This window comes from Elephas maximus, chromosome 9 (genome assembly GCF_024166365.1).
Source record: "Elephas maximus indicus isolate mEleMax1 chromosome 9, mEleMax1 primary haplotype, whole genome shotgun sequence".
Classification (NCBI taxonomy): Eukaryota; Metazoa; Chordata; class Mammalia; order Proboscidea; family Elephantidae; genus Elephas; species Elephas maximus.
Window position 1 is genome coordinate 100,050,626 of NC_064827.1, and position 14,263 is coordinate 100,064,888.

Here is a 14,263-nt window from a genome sequence, read left to right on the forward strand (position 1 = left end):
CACCTCTTCTCTCTCTTGCTTGTTTTATCTCTTTTATACGTCAAGAGCAATTGACAAGACACACCCTACACTAATCTTGTCTTGTTGACATAACAAAGAAAACCCATTCTTAAATGGGATTATAACCACAGCCATAGAGGTTAAAACTTACAACACATATTTTTGGGGGATACAATTTAGCCCATACCACCTTGCAAAGAGATTTGGGACAAAAAACTCTCTTTCTCTTTTTTTTTTTTAACCAACTTCTTAGAGCTTCTCAGAGAGTGAGATAGAAGAGCCAGAGGCTTACGAAAATTTCCGTGCGTTGAAATGTTTGCCAAACCCATTGGAAGGACAACACATTCTGGAGCTATTATTGGCACAGTAAATAGTGAGTGACATTCAGCGTTTATGCTGTTTGCTCTCTGATACTGCTGGAATGAGTTTATGTCACATGCAGAGCTACCGAGAAGTGACACTTTCTGGGCCAGCCAATAACTGTTTGTTTTTGGATTTGTTATCAACAGTGAAGTCAAATCTTCATTATCTGTAGCTCAGATCATTGGGGAAAAAAGGAATCTACAAACAGAACAGATCATTATTTTGACCCAGGATTTCCCAAAGTTATCCCATGAGAATAGCTATAAAAATGGTTCTTTAGGGAAATAAATTGGGAAACACTGCATACTAAATGCCAGTCTTGGAGATGGATGTGCTCATTAGCGTATGAAAGCCTCTTAGAAATCCTGTAAGGGAAAACAAAAACCTGTAGAGTTGGATTTAACACAGTTTTCCCGAAATTTTATTATAAAAACCTTAAACAATTTCTTTGAAAAATTCACTCTGAAACTTATTTTATCTTCATAGTTTCTGTGGGTCAGGAATTTGGGGAGGACTCACCTGGGTGGTTGTGGCTTGGGATCTCTCTTTCATGGAGTTGTAGTTAGATGGTGGCTGGTGCTAGAATACAGGTGGCAGGAGCAGCTGGTAGCTGACTGGGCATCTCTCTTCATGCTTCCATAGGGCTTCTCCATGTATTCTTGCCATATAGGATAGTTGGGCTTCCTCAGAGCATGGATGCTGCAGGGCAGTAAAATTACTACATGGTAACTCCAGGTTCCAATCCAAGTAGACCAGCACACAAGGTAGAAGCTAAAGTGACTTTTATGATGTGACAGTGGAAATAGTCCATTATTATTTTCACTTCATTCTGTTGCATACAAGTAAGTCATAAGCCCATCTGGATTCAGGAATTCAATTCCGTATCTTGATGAGGGAGTGGCAAGTTTCTAGAGATATTATTGGCACCATCTTTGGAAAATTTTTTTTTTTTTTTTTGGAAAATACATTTGGTCACAGAAGTTTTCCCAGTAGAATCTATTCAGTGTTTGTTCAATGAAACATACTTTAGGAGTTACTTAGGCAATTATCACCAGAGATGCCTTTAATTAGAAAGGTAGACTGGTAGAGTCTTCACATCTGCCAGATTGTGGAGAGGCCAAGATATACAAGCCAAACCAAAAATCCAAACCCATTGCCATCGAGTTGATTCTGACTCACAGCGACCCTACAGGACAGAGTAAAACTGCCCCATAGTTTCCAAGGAGTGCCTGGTGGATACAAACTGCCAACCTTTTGGTTAGCAGCCTTAGCACTTAACCACTATGCCACCAGGGCTCCCATATGCAAGCCATAAGGGATTATTGGGCATGACTGTACTAAAAAAAAAAAAAAGGCACTATTATTTTAAAGTCTTATAGGCCAGAATCTATCCACTTAGATGGTTAGTTTTTATGGCTCAGAGAGAATCCAGTGACTGGAACTGGGTGTGTGGAGTTTCTTGACATTATAAATCAGACTGAAACAGATTCAGAAGTGATCCACTGAAATCTAGAATGGCCCCCAAAAATCTTCTCCAAGTAAAACTGGTCCTTATCAAGCTGAATAGCTTCCTGGTAGTGTAGCCAAGTTTTGAGAGACAGAGCAGTAAGCTTTCCATTTCTGAGGTGATGATTTCAGTGCGATACACTAACTTTCATCTAATCCCCTAGCTTTCGAATGTTGAAAGTCTAGTACACAGTGTTTCAGGGGCCACCTCTTGCTGAGTAAAACTGTTCTCAAGCCAGGCCTTTGACAGTTCAACGAGGCCACTCCTCTTCTCTAACAATCCATCCTATAATTTTCTCCCTCTGTACAAAATCAGCTTATTTTCTATGTTATTGGCATTTATTCAATGTCATACACATTATCTCATGTATGTAAGTACTTTTATTCCTAGCAATGGTATGTCTAAGTTTGAATTGCCCCAGAAGTAGACCCTGGGATCAGAATTTGAGTGCAAATATTTTGGGAGATACAGGAAACAGCAGTAGGGAAGAAGGAAGCAATACAGTTAAAGGAGGGCAGCCAATGAAGAATTTATTATTAAGCCAGCTTCCAACTGTGGGCAACTGGAGCAAAATTCCTGATAGAAACTAGGGAAATGGTGTAAGCCCAGACCTCAGAATTATTGTTCCCAACAGGCAGGAGAGCTGGGTCATTTGCACACCAAATACCAAAAGTTATTGGTTGAGAGCTGCTCCTGGGGGAGTCAGTTCTCCACAATTTCCACCTTGTTATTCATGAGTGTTCTGAAAATTTCTCAGGCAAAGAGAGGCAGATATTGTGCAGGAGCACAGCACATGGCAAGATCTGAGGGATATGGGTGGCTCACCGACAGCATTTGCTACAGATACAAAGGTAGTTAATGGTGGAACTGTGTTTTTAAAGTATGTGCTAGGAAGAGAGAAAGGACCCAGCGGAACAACATGGCTGATATTTAAAACTTTTCAGCTGAGGAAACTGACAGCTAGAAAAAAAAACAAACCCATTGCCATAGAGTCAGTTCCGACTCATAGCGACCCTATAGGACAAATTAGAACTGCCTCATGGAGTTTCCAAGAAGAACCTGGTGGATTCAAACTTGTGGCCTTTTGGTTAACCACTACACCACCAGAGTGTTTTGGAAACATTGCACTGCTTGCTAATGTTAGAACTGAAACCAGGACTGAGATCTCATGAAGCTAGTGCAGGACTCTAGTCAATATCTTCCATTAAGCCTTGAACACAGTGAGCCTTCATCAAGTGTTAGATGACGGGGTGATTTGGTCTCTTTTATTCTCGGATGGAATCCCCGGGTGGTGCCAGTAGTTAAGTGCTGGACTGCTAACTGAAATATTAGCAGTTCAAACTCACCCAGAGGCACCTTGGAAGACAGGCATGGTGATCTGCTTCCAAAAGGTCACAGCCTTGAAAACCCTATAGGGTGCAGTTCTATGGAGTCAGCATGAATTGGACTAGACTCGATGATGACTAACAACAAACAACATTCTCGAATGGTCCCCCTAGCCTTGGAGGAACTAGGACCACTTGCATATTTTCTCCTTTGTCAGTTTTTGCAGCACTGTGTACACACTGCTCAATCGTCCTGTGCATTTTTAAGCTTCCTGGGTTGGGTATTGGTTTTCTTTCACTAGTCTGTGATTCATATGAGACAAGAACATCATAATTGTGTGTATGCAGACCCCAAAACTAAGGTGCTTAGCATGACTAAAATGGTGGCCCTCAGGCCTAAATTAAAACTCCATTTTGAATCAAAACTGCAGCTACCATTAAAATCTTCACTTCTGCTGTTCTGTAAAGACTATTAAGATTCTAATAAAAGTTTAACTGCTTGTAGCACAGAAAGGAGCAAGAGTCAAGACTTTAGGTTGTTTGTTAAAAGGTGTTTGTCAAGAGTGTTTACACAGCTTGGTCTAAGAAGAATGCCTTGTTCAAACACGTTCCCAGAGGCTAGGATATAGAACTGATAATGTTAGGAAAGGTTGTAGTTTAATGACCACCTTGTAACTTTTTGCCATGTATCCCTTTTGTGCCCTCTAACACATAACTCTTGTTTGATCCACCTGATGAAAACCTCATTGTTCTCCCTGCAATTTGGAACACTGTGACATTCTGCCTGGATGTTAAAGTGTCTCCCAACTCGGGAATCTCTATTCCACAATAAAACTTTTTGCTTTCACTTCTAACAGTGTAAGCCTGGTGCTTCACCACAATACCTGCTCCTTGCATGGCAACCATTCAGCTCAGTGCCCAGCACACAGCAGGTGCCCAATAGGTATTCAGTAAATGAATGATTGATTGAATGAATAAATGCTAATGTTACCCACATGTGAGGCAGTTAGTTTCAACATTGTGTCAGTACAGTATTTGCCAAATTGATTGTCATGGGAAAGTGTGGTTTTATCCTGCTTAATAAAAAAAAAAAAAATACACAAAGAGAATATTGCAGAAGTATTTAAAACAAAAGGATTACCCAGAAAAGTCATTTAGGCAACTCAGTTTCAAGGATGCGATGGGAAAAAGAAATACTGACTACCCAAGAATGTCATCTCTAGAGAATATCAATCTAACCATAGGGTACCTTTTGCCTTTACTGCCTTCGTAGCACTGAGGCACTTGGTTGCATTGAGGTGTTTGGCCCCACTGTGTCATGGAATGGAATCCCATGGGATATGTATAGAACATGTATTGCAGAACCCATTTTTTCCCTAATTTTAAAAAGAATCCAAAGAAATTCCAATCATTCCCATAACAAAAGAAAATCTATTAAGTGCCTAAGGGCATCTTGTTTTGTTGTGTTGTGTGTTTCTTTTGAATTAAAAAGAAACCATTTTTGTGGTTGTACAGTGTTTGGCTCAGTAATTAAACCCAACAGTGTAGTTATGAGCTCTCATCTTCTACTCTAGTTGGAGGATTCAGAGTGTGAGCAGATACTCAGGACTGGAGAAGGGCATTGAACTGGATAGAATTTTTCAACGTTTTTGATTGCCACATAGCTATTTTTCCCATTTCATATGTTCTATATAAATGCTTATTTTCAGGCTAAACCTTGCCTAAGAACAAGAGACACATCATAAAAAATAATAGATACGCTGTCATTTAATGTTGGCACAGTGGTTAAGAGCTCAGGCTGTAACCAAAAGGTCAGCACCTTGAATCCACCAGCTGCTCCTTGGAAACCCTATGGGGCATTTCTACACTGTCCTATATGGTCACTGAGTCACAATTGACTTGACAGCAACAGGTTTGGTTTTTTTGGGTCATTTAATATCTCGCTGTTGTGTGCACTGTAGGCTTAAACAATAAGAGAGTACCTCCTCTCTTAGAAATAAAGGCTTCAGGATAAACACAGAACATTTGAACTTAAAGCAATAGCTGCTAAACTTTAATTGCTTTTAAATCAAGCTACTTACAATTCCTTCTCATACCAGTAATGAATCTTCATCGATTTTCTCATGGAGCCATCTTGGCCCCAAAAGCACGATTCGAAGGACATCTGAAAAAATTAGGAATATATATTCTGTGTCATAGAAACTAAATGAATTTTTTTTCTCTTTTTTGTTTATAAGTAACTGACCTATATGGGAGTAAAACCTATTGATGTGAATAATTTTTCCCTAGGTACACATACATGTAACACCTTTTTTACTGAAATAGTAGTTAATAAATTACTAGGATATACACTTCAAGGAACAAAATAATATGGAATAAAAATTATTATATTGAAGCTGTCATCATTATTTTTAAAGAAGAGTTTCAGAATTGATAAGATGCTTCAGGATGAAAACATTATGTCCCTATATAAATTACAGATAATACATAGTGGAAGTGTTAGATGTAATTCAATCAGTTTTTGTAAGGATTTCCCTTTGTTGTTGTAGGCACTCAATTTTTTGGCCCAGTTTCTCCAGTTTCAGAGATGCATGCATTAAAAAAAAAAAAAATCCAAACCCTCTGCTGTTGAGTTGATTCTGACTCATAGTGACCCTACAGGACTGAGTAGAACTGCCCCATACGGTTTCCAAGGAGCACCTGGTGGATTCGAACTACTGACCTTTTGGTTAGCAACGGTAGCTTTTAACCACTATGCCACCAGGGCATGCAGAGGAAGAGGTATCAACTCATCTAAGAAATACCGTGGGAATTATCGGCCAGTGCAGAGCAGGTTTGGTTCTTGTTAAAGTGCACTAAGGATTAGGGAAATCAGCCTTGAGTTCCGTTTTATTGTTGTATGGTGGTAAAACTACATATAATAAAGCATTTGCCAACTCAACGTTTTTTACATGTACAATTCAGTGACACTGTTGACATTCATCATGTTCTGCAACCATCTCCATTATCCATTTCCAAATGATTCCACCATCATTAGTGGAAACTCAGTGCCCCCTAAGCAGTGACTCCCCCTCTTCCGCTCCCTCGTACCCCTGGTAACCACTAAAAAACTTTTGTCTCTGTACATTTGCCTGTTCTAGGTGTTTTATGTAAGTGGGATTGTACAATATTTGTCTTTTTGTGACTGACTTGTTCTACTCAGCGTAATGTTGTCAAGGTTCATCCGTGTGGTAACATGTATCAGGACTTCATTTCTCTTTATGGCTGAGTAACATTCCATTGCATGTATGTACCACATTTTGTTTATCCATTCGTCTGTTGATGGACATTTAGGTTGTTTCCACTTTTTGGCTGTTGTGAATAATGCAGCAGTGAACATTGGTGTCCATGTTTCTATTTGCATTCCTCCTTTCAATTCTTTTGGCCGTGTATTTAGGATACATAAGTTCATTTTTATTTATTTTTTGGAAACAGCAGCTACTACAGACTTTGGGATATGCATCTTGGTAGACTTGCCAGGTTTCCCACATCCATGCTGTTACTACCCTGTTTCAGGGCTCCGCACAAACAAAGGATTGCCTGTGACAGTGGTCAGTCACACTCAAGAACGCAGGACTAACACTTGGAAAAACCCCACCTGTGGCACCTCAGAAATAGAGCTCTCTTTCTCCTTCCCAGTCTCTCGTGATGTTTTTGTCTCCGCGGTTTCTTTCTACACTCTTTCTTCCACATACCCTGCACTTCTTTCCTTCACATTGTTAGAATTGTTCTACTCTGGGTATGGTTCTCTCTCTGTCACTTTTTGAGTTTTTTTTTTCTTTTGTTCACCATATCTTTACCAACTTTTATGGCCCTGGTTGCACAGCGGTTTAAGCATTTGGCTGCTAACCAAAAAGGTCATAGTTCGAATCCATTAGCTGCTCCTTGGAAACCATATGGGGCAGTTCTACTCTGTCCTGTAGGGTCACTATGAGTCGAAATTGACTCGACAGCAATGGGTTTAGTTTACCAACTTCCGAACTAATAAAAGTACAGTTAAACTCTCAACTATCCCTTAACCTAGGACCCATGAATTGTATTCAAGGGACTTGTGAATTTGGATGGGAAAATTGGTTTTCACTTATGTCCACATTTATTTTTACTTATGTCCAACAGAAATTTGCATCACTTTCTGTTATGACTATAAACAACAAATCACATGGTATTAGCAATGCCCGTGACTTTGTCACCAGTAGAAATCATGGCTATTTTCATTCCACGATATAGTTGTTACTGAATCTTGAAATGTAGTTAGATCTACCACTACGTCAAAACTTTGGTAGTTACTGGACCAGCTGTTAGATTATATTATTTAATGCATCAGTAAAGGAGCACATATGTTACTATATCACAAATTGGGTTTTTAAAAAGTTTTGATAGCTATATATATTTTTATATATCATTATGGAACCCTTGTGGCGCAGTGGCTAACAGATTGGCTGCTAACCAAAAGGTTGGCAGTTCGAATTTACCAGCTGCCCCTTGGAAGCCCTACAGGCAATTCTACTCTCTCCTTTGGGGTTGCTATGTGTCGGAATCGACTTGACGGCAATGGGTTTGGTTTTTCTTAGTTTTATATATCAATATAATTGGTTTCCCTTGCAATCTATATACTGAATTTTATTCATTTAAATACGTTACTCAGGCACAGATCCATAGGCTGCACCAGTTCACCAGAAAAGTCTAAACCAACAGGCAGGGCTGGAAATCCATGAATCCATGGCCTGTTTTTATGTCTTCCTAGCCCAGGATCGCCCCAGTGATCTTTTCTTAAAAATAAACAAATAAAAGGCTTTATGCAGCAGAAGAAAATTAATTTTGGTAATCTTTAATTAAAATGGAAACCCTGGTTAAGTGCTACGGCTGCTAATCAAGAGGTCAGCAATTCAAATCCACCAGGCGCTCCTTGGAAATTCTATGGGACAGTTCTACTATGTTCTGTAGGGTCGCTATGAGTCGGAATCGACTCGATGGCAGTAGATTTGGTTTTTTTTTTTTTTTTTTTGTCTCTTTTAATTAAAATAATATTGCATCTAACACTGTTGGTACTGGCAACAGACAGGGAATATCTGGCAATGTTGATTATTTGAATTCAGAAGGTTGAGAGCTGCGAGCCAGGGAAGCTGGCAGCCACTAAGAAGTCTTCCAGAGAACAGGTAAAGCTGTTGGTGCAATGCACTAACTGTCGTCTTTACTGCTGTTGAAGCAAAAATGGGAGTGGGGGTCCTGGGAGCCACAACTGAGGCCATGGGAAGCTGAAAGCACTATTGTCTGTCTTCTTATTAAATGACTGCAATGGAAAACCTATGGGGTATGTTAAGTATTCCTTTGGTGTAAAAGAATGTGAAGGGTCAGAAGTGGTAACTGACTTGATAAGGTTGCAGAAATCTTTATTGAGAGGCTCTGCAGATGTCTGGGTCCCGGGTTCTTCACCACTGTGCCAGTGCTTCTGAACCATGCCCTCAGAGGACCAGTCCACTGGAGCCTAACAGACGTTACATAAAAAATTAGATTAGGAGTCACATAACACTGGGAAACTTCAGGTTGAGGGAAACTAACACAGGACTTCTCAGAGCCTTTAATGTGTTAATGGGGCACAGTGAATCTCTAGTCAAAAATATACTGACTGCAGTGTTTCCAGACTTTATCTGGTTCGGGAAAACTGCAACATCTGTTAATAGTGTGTGAGGCCCTACTGTTAGTCTTTATTATAAAGGCCAAAGAATAAATTATGGCTTTTTTTTCACTAGTAATGTTTCCTTCTTTATTATTTATCCCTCACATTGTTGAAAATGGGGCATCTTGTATTTCACATTTATGCATGATAAAATAAGCTCTTTAAGGTAAAAAACAGGTAGAATGGTAAAATCAAGCCAGGAAATATTAGCATCCCAAAAACAGGAATAGCGATCTGTGATATCCTGTGCAGTTATGAAATTTGGGCAGCACACTCAGCTCTACGCTTGCTGTATCAGTTTCCTGCTGTTGCTGTAACAAATTACTACAAAACCGGTGGCTTAAAATGACACTGTTATCTTACCCACTGCCATTGAGCCGATTGCAATTTATAACAACCCTACAGGAGAGAGTAGAACTGCCTCATAGAGTTTCCAAAGAGCGCCTGGTGGATTCAAACTGCCAACATTTTGGTTAGCAGCCGTAGCACTTAACCACTACGCCACCAGGGTTTCCATTATTACCTTAGAGTTTGGGAAATCAGAACTTTAAAATGGGTCAGTAAGCCAGTGTTCCTGCTAGAGGCTCTAGAGAGAGTCTGTTTTCTTGCTTTTTCCAGCTTCTACAGGCTGCCGGCCTGTTGGCTTTGGTCACATCACTCCGACCTCTGTCGTCACATCTCCTTCTATGCCACATCTGCCTCCCTCTTATAAGGATCCTTGGGCAGGAGCAGTTTATCCAATAAGCACGGTAAGTACAGTACTTACCTTTCTTACCAGATGATCTATAATAAGGAGTCTCACGTGAGTTTCAGCTGGTGTGAAACCCATGTGAAATTATTCACCATAGATTAGTGAGTAAGCACAAGTAAGCCCTTGCTTACCTTGTTTACTGAGTCATCCACCCCTGTCAGGGATTTTAAATTTAAAAAGAGGCTTTGATTCTGTAGGAAGGTTCTGTGGAGTTTGGAGACAGCCATACCTGGAAGCAGAATCTTTGATGTGGTGGAAAATGTGAAATTATTCACTAAGGCAAGGTAAGCCTCCTTGTTAGATAATCCACCCCTGCCACACAGGAATCAAATCAATTACATCTGTGGAAAGAGATGATGAAGAAGCTCAATATCATCAGTCAGAACAAGGCCAGGGGCCGACTGTGGGACAGACCATTAATTGCTCAAGTTCAAGTTGAAGCTAAAGAAAATTAAAGCAAGTCCACTAGAGCCAAAGTACAACCTTGAGTATATCCCACCTGAATCTAGAGACCATCTCAAGAATAGATTTGATGCAGTGAATACTAATGACTGAAGACCAAATAAGTTGTGGGATGACATCAAGGACATCATACATGAAAAAAGCAAATGGTCATTAAAAAGACAGGAAAGAAAGAAAAGACCAAAATGGATGTCAGAAGAGACTCTGAAACTTGCTCTTAAATGTCAGGTAGCCAAAGAGAATGGAAGAGATGATGAAATAAAAGAGCTGAACCAAAGATTTCAAAGGCGACTAGAGATGACAAACTAAAGTAGTGTAACAAAATGTGCGAAGACCTGGAATTAGAAAACCAAAAGGCAAGAACACATTCAGCATTTCTCAAGCTAAAAGAACTGAAGAAAAAATTCAAGCCTCAAGTTGCAATATTGGGGTCGACTCTATGGCACTGGGTTTGGAATGGGCAAAATATTGAACAACATAGAAGGCATCAAAGGAAGGTGGAAGGAATACACAGAATCACTATACCAAAAAGAATTGGTCTATGTTCAATCGCTTCAGAAGGTAGCAAATGAACAAGAACCAGTGATACTGAAGGAAAAAGTCTAAGCTGCACTGAAGGCACTGGCAAAAAACAAGGCTTCAGGAATTGACAGAATACCAATTGAGATACTTCAACAAATTACTCACTTGTCTATGTCAAGAAATTTGGAAGACAGCTACCTAGCCAACTGACTGGCAGAGATCCATATTTACACCCATTCCAAAGAAAGGTGATCCAACAGAATGCAGAAATTATTGAACAATATCATTTACATCATATGCAAGTAAAATTTTGCTGAAGATAATTAAAAAATTATTGCAGCAGTACATCAACAGGCAACTGCCAGAAATTCAAACTGGATTCAGAAGAGAACATGAAATTAGGGACATCATTGTTGATGTCAGATGGATCTTGGCTGAAAGCAGAGAATATCAGAAAGATGTTTACCTGTGTTTTATTAACTATACAAAGACATTCGACTACATGGATCATAACAAATTATGGATAACACTGACAAGAATGGGAACTTGAGAATACTTAATTGTGCTCCTGAGGTACCTGTACATAGACCAAGAGGAAGTCAAGTCGTTCAAACAGAACAAGGGGATACTGTGTGCTCTACAGTCAGGAAAAGTGTGAGTCAGGAAAGTATCCTTTCACCATACTTATTCAATCTGTATGCTGAGCAGTAATCCAAAAAGTTGGACTACATGAAGAAGGACAGGGCATCAGGATTGAGGGAAGACTCATTAACAACCTGCGTTATGCAGATGACACAACCTTGCTTGCTGAAAGTGAAGAGAACTTGAAGTACTTACTGATGAAGATCAAAGACTACAGCCTTCAGTATAGATTACACTTCAATAAAATGAAAACAAAAATCCTCACAACTGGACCAATCAGCAATATCATGATAGACTGAGAAAATATTGAAATTGTTGAGGATTTCATTTTACTTGGTTCCACAATCAACACCCGTGGAAGCAGCAGTCAAGAAATTAAATGACATACTGCATTGGGCGAATCTGCTGCAATAGACCTCTTCAAAGTGTTAAAAAGCAAAGATGTCACTTTGATAACCAAGACGCGCCTGACCCAAGCCATGGTGTTTTCAATCACCTCATATGCATGCGAAAACTGGACAATGAATGGGGAAGACCAAAGAAGAATTGATGCCTTTGGATTATGGTGTTGGTATATTGAATATACCATGAACTGCCAGAAGAACCAACAAATCTGTCTTAGAAGAAGTACAGGCAGAATGCTGCTTAAAAGCAAGGATGGTGAGACTTCATCTCACGTACTTTGGACATCTTATCAGGAGGGACCTGTCCTTTGAGAAGGACATCATGCTTGGTAAAGTAGAGGGTAAGTGAAAAAGATGAAGCCTCTCCATGAGATGGATTGACACAGTGGCTGCAACAATGGGCTCAAACATATCAACTATTGTGAAGATGGCACAGGACCAGGCAGTGTTTCATTCTATTGTACATAGGATCACTATGAGTTCAAACCAACTTGAGGGCACCTAACAGCAGCCACAACAACCCCTGCCCTTGGGAATACATTAAGCCCACCCAGATAACTCAGCATAGTGTAACCATTTCAAGGTCCCTAACTTAATCAGATGTGCAAAATCTCTTTTGCCATGTAAGGTACCACAGCCACAGGTCTCCCCTTTTATATGAATCCACTCAGAAGTAATTGGGATCCATCCTACTCCAGTATGACCTCATTAGCTTAAACTGACTAGGTGGACTGTTCCAGTTTTCTCCATTTCCCAGTTACAATCATGTTTCAAAAGATTCTTTAATGCATATGAAGGTTAAACAATAAAAAACCCACTTTATATTTTTCAGTATAAACCATAGTCCCTCCTTTTGCCAAAACCCAATGTTTGCGAAGCTGTACGCAGTATATCTAAAGAGGATTCATAAGGAAGCAATAAGTAGACTTAGTCTGGGTGGTGGCAGTGATGGTAGTGGTGGGGCATTAAAAGAATTAATGATCATCTAAAGAGAAGGCCCTTAAGATTTGAAGATAGCCAGCCCCTTCATCAGATGGCTTTGTAAAGTAAATTTGTCCCTTGATTGTTGCATTAGCCTGACTCACTGGGACATCTTCATTTTTTTAAACCAACTTTATAAGGCATTTGGAACATCTTTTTGTTTCCACCTTTTTGTTATTGTGAACAGTGCTGCAATGAACATGGGTGTGCGTGTATTTTTCATGTGATGTCTCTTACTTCTCTAGGATATATTCCAAGGAGTGGGATTGCTGGATCTTATGGTACTTCCATTTCTAGCTTTTTTTTTTTTTTTAAATTTTTATTATGCTTTAAGTGAAAGTTTACAAATCAAGTCAGCCTCTCATACAAAAATTTATATACACCTTGCTATATACTCCTAATCGCTCTCCCCCTAATGAGACAGCACACTCCTTCCCTCCGCTCTCTATTTTCGTCTCCAGCTTCTGACCCCCTCTGCCTTCTCATCTCCCCTCCAGACAGGATATGCCAACACAGTCTCATGTGTCTACTTAATCCAAGAAGCTCGTTCTTCACCAGTATCATTTTCTATCCCATTGTCCAGTCCAATCCCTGTCTGAAGAGTTGGCTTTGGGAATGCTTCCTGTCTTGGGCTGACAGGAGGTCTGGGGACCGTGACCACCGGAGTCCTTCTAGTCTGTCAGACCATTAAGTCTGGTCTTTTTATGAGAATTTTGGGTCTGCATCTCACTGCTCTCCTGCTCTCTCAGGGGTTCTCTGTTGTGTTCCCTGTCAGGGCAGTCATTGGTTGTAGCCAGGCACCATCTAGTTCTTCTGATCTCAGGCTGATATAATCTCTGATTTATGTGGCCCTTTTTTTTATTTCTAGCTTTTTAAGGAAGTGCCAAATCAATTTCCAAAGTGGTTGTACCATTTCACATTTCCAACAGCAGTGTATAAGTGTTCCAGTCTCTCCACAACCTCTCCAACATTTATTTTGAGTTTTTTTTTTTGTTTTAAATTAATGGTAGGGTCATTGAGGTGAGATGGTATCTCACTGAAGTTTTGATCTGCATTTCTCTAATGGCTAATGATCCTGAGCCTTTCCTCATACATCTGTTAGCAACCTGAATGTCTTCTTTGGTGAAGTGCCTGTTCACAACCTTCCCCCATTTTTTTTTTGTTTTTTGTTTCTCAATTTCTTTAATGGAGTAAATTCCATTTATTATTATTATCATTATTGTACTTTAGATTAAGGTTTACAGGACAAACTAGTTTCTCATTAAACAGTTAGTACACATATTGTTTTATGACGTTGGTTAACAGCCCCACAACATGTTAACACTCTCCGTTCTCAACCTTGGGTGCCCTATTACCAGCTTTCCTGTTACCTCCTGCCGTCTAGTCCTTGCCCCTGAACTGGTATACCCCTTTAGTCTCATTTTGTTTTATGACTTTGACCTTTTTTTTATTGGGTTATTTGTCTTTCTGTGGTTGAAGTTTTGCAGTATCTTGTAGATCTTAGAGATTAGACCCTGAACAGATATGCTGTAGCCAAAAAAAATTTCCCAGTCTGTAGGTTGTCTTTTTACTCTTTTGATGAAGTCTTTT